This window comes from Leptopilina boulardi, unplaced genomic scaffold (genome assembly GCF_019393585.1).
Source record: "Leptopilina boulardi isolate dan_hultmark-lab unplaced genomic scaffold, ZJU_Lbou_2.1 LbouV2_237, whole genome shotgun sequence".
Classification (NCBI taxonomy): Eukaryota; Metazoa; Arthropoda; class Insecta; order Hymenoptera; family Figitidae; genus Leptopilina; species Leptopilina boulardi.
In genome coordinates this window covers 847959-851369 of record NW_026137793.1, presented here as the reverse complement: position 1 = coordinate 851369, position 3411 = coordinate 847959, and positions in this window count along the sequence as shown.

Genomic DNA, 3411 nt, shown 5'->3' with positions numbered 1-3411 from the left:
TATTGTAATAAAAATAGAATTAAAAAATATTTGAATTTAACTTTTTTCTACAATTTCTTTAGAATGTTGAGTTAAGAAAAATTTTTTTTTCTACCTCCTATATAACGTTGAGCTTTGGAAAGAGAGGGTATATGTAAAGAAGTAAAAATATTTCCCACATAGATTGTATTATTTGTTATTTGAAACCTGGTATTTTGTTACATAAATACAATTTTTGTATTCTAAATCTGATACCAAAAATATTAGACGCCTTCATATTTAACATATATCTCGTTAAATATTCGCCAAAAATAAATTTTTTCAATCATGTCTTATATATTTTCAAAGAATGAACACTTAATCGCAATAGAAAAATGAAAGTATCATTATTTTATCTTTTCGAATTTATCAAAAATGAAAGCAATCACTATTTCCCATCGTACAAATAGAAAAAAAAAGAAGTTTCCTTTTGCAAAATGATCCTGTTGTGAATATAACCATTGTGTACTTAAATTGTTCATTGTGACAAATATAATGTGACACAAAAGAAAAAAGAGCATTTGACCACATCACAATGTAGAAAATTAAGATAGTTATCAACACTCACAATATCGATATACAAGATCATTGTTGCTTTACGGAAAGAACTGTCAAAATAAATAAACTAAGAAATAAATCATCCTCATATATACATGGGAAAACATCGAAGGGGTCAAAAAGATTTTTATCCCGCGACCATTGATTGAAACTAGAAAAAAAAATTACAACTATATCAACAGGAAGTATATAAATTTGAATGCGAGTATATCAAATCCTAAAATCGAGTTTTCACGGATATTTATAAGAAATGAAAAAAACGGAAGTGTATTTGTAATGTTTAGAAAAATGAAAGTATTTGCGCAAAAAAAAGCAGAGTTCTCATCTTTGAAAATCTATTTGCAACCAGAATAGAATATGATCGATCGATTCAAGATGTGATGAGAACTATAAGTTTCTTTAGATGCCAGCTGGCTGAATCAGTACCCATGTGGAAAATAGTCATGGCACTATAACGATACTCTCTAGTTTTTCTTGATACTATACTGGCGCGACATAGATAATCTGTACACGGAGAAAAAGAAAAAGTAATTTTTACTACTTTCAGAGTAAAACTGGACCAACTCGAAGTTTCTGCGCATCTCTGGCAATTTTTACTCCAAAAATAGTAAAATTTATTATTTCTGTAGTAAATTTTACTGTTTCCGTAGTAAGTTTTACTATTTCTAGAGCAAATTTTACTATTTTTGGAGTAAAAATTGCCAGAGATGCGCAGAAACTTCGAGTTGGTCCAGTTTTACTCTGAAAGTAGTAAAAGTTACTTTATAAAAGAAATCTTTTTTCTCCGTGTACAGAAACTATCTAAAAGTGTAACGATTTGATAGACTAGTTACTATGTAGTTTTAATATATAGTTAAACTAGATAGAAACTATATCGTAAATCTAGATTTATCTAGCAGACCTATATATATATATATATACAGAAGAAATTCATCTCTACTATTGGCCCTCAGCAAGTAATGGACAAACAAGAAATGGAAAAACCAATGAGAAGCTTCATTTATTAAAAAGTGTAGAGGGGAAGAATTTCTCCTACGCGTCACCGTCCGTGACGCAAGCGATATTTTAGGTTATGATGATTGTTTTTGTTAGCAGTGTTGGAAGAAAGTTAATATCAATAAATCACTTTTCAGAAGAGTGACTAAAATAAAAGTAAAATTGTTGACAAGTTTATATGAGGGTAAGTCCACGTCAGAAATATTAGAATCTGCAAGTGGTTCTTCGATTTTAATGATACTTGGTAAAATTATAGCTTTATATAAGAGCAATGTGTAAGTAAAAGGAATTTTTAAAATATCTAAAATTGTAGGAGTTATATCACTTTTAATTTTGATACTGCATTTTTTTCTTTCCTTTATATCTCGGTCAATTTTCAACCAATTTTGATGAATCAAAAACGATTTTTTTTCAGAAAATTACGTATTTTCAGAAAATTTTAAAATAAAAATAAAATTTTGTTATTTAAATAGAAAAAAGTAAAAAACAAAATTTCTTTTAGATTTTTTTTCAATTTTGACCTCTTTTTTTTAATTTTTAATTTTTTAATAATATTCCTTTTTATTTTATCTTTAATTTTAAAAAAAATTCATCCTGGAGACTTTTTTAGATCTCGTGATATCGTTCTTTAAATATCCACATCTCAAGAAAACTAGGATCCAGATTTGTGTTTCTACTTTCATTTGTTTTATAATATTATTGTTACAAACTAGAAACTTTCGCGTAATAATGTTTTTATTTTTAAATTACTTGACTAAAACAAGTGAAAATTCAAGCAAATCAATATTTTATTAATAGATTTGAAGCAAAGTTTTTATTTTTTGTAATATTTATAATTTAAAAAAAATTGTAATGAAACCTTAACAATGCAACCTGAAATTGTAGCTGACGTTTTTAGCGCTTTGTTTTTAGAGGATTCTAAAACAAATAGTTATTCATAACCATAAAAAATTTCAACAAACAAATGAAAGTAATGATAGAAGCAAGTCCTGCGGTTTTCAAATTGATGAAGACTTATAATATTTAAAGGACGATAGCACGAGATCTAAAAAAGTCTCCAGGATGAAGTTTTTTTTAAATTAAAGATAAAATAAAAAGGAATATTATTAAAAAATTAAAAATAAAAAAAAGAGGTCGAAATTGAAAAAAAATCTAAAAGAAATTTTGTTTTTTACTTTTTTCTATTTAAATAAGAAAATTTTATTTTTATTTTAAAATTTTCTGAAAATACGTAATTTTCTGAAAAAAATCGTTTTTGATTCATCAAAATCGGTTGAAAATTGACCGAGATAGAAAGGAAAGAAAAAAATGCAGTATCAAAATTAAAAGTGATATAACTCCTACAATTTTAGATATTTTAAAAATTCCTTTTACTTCATTGCTCTTATATAAAGCTATAATTTTACCAAGTATCATTAAAATCGAAGAACCACTTGCAGATTCTGATATTTCTGACGTGGACTTACCCATGAATAAATTATATTTTACTGAATTATTTGTGTTATTATTTGTCGTTCAAAAAGTATTGGTCAGAGCATCAACATTGCTTAAGAAAATAGTAATTATTTTTAAAAATACAAAATTTAATATAATATCAACTGTCTCAACCTGCATACATCTCCCCTATAAAATAATTAAATAATACTAATTTATATTACATAGCTGTATATAGTTTACGAATTTATAAAATTAATTAAATACATATGCTAAAGTAATAATAATTATAATTTTATATGTATTTTATGTATATATTTTAAATAATAATTTATTAATTATTCTAACATATAATATTTATAATATAATATATTCTTATAATATTGAAATTCTGTACAGTTTCTA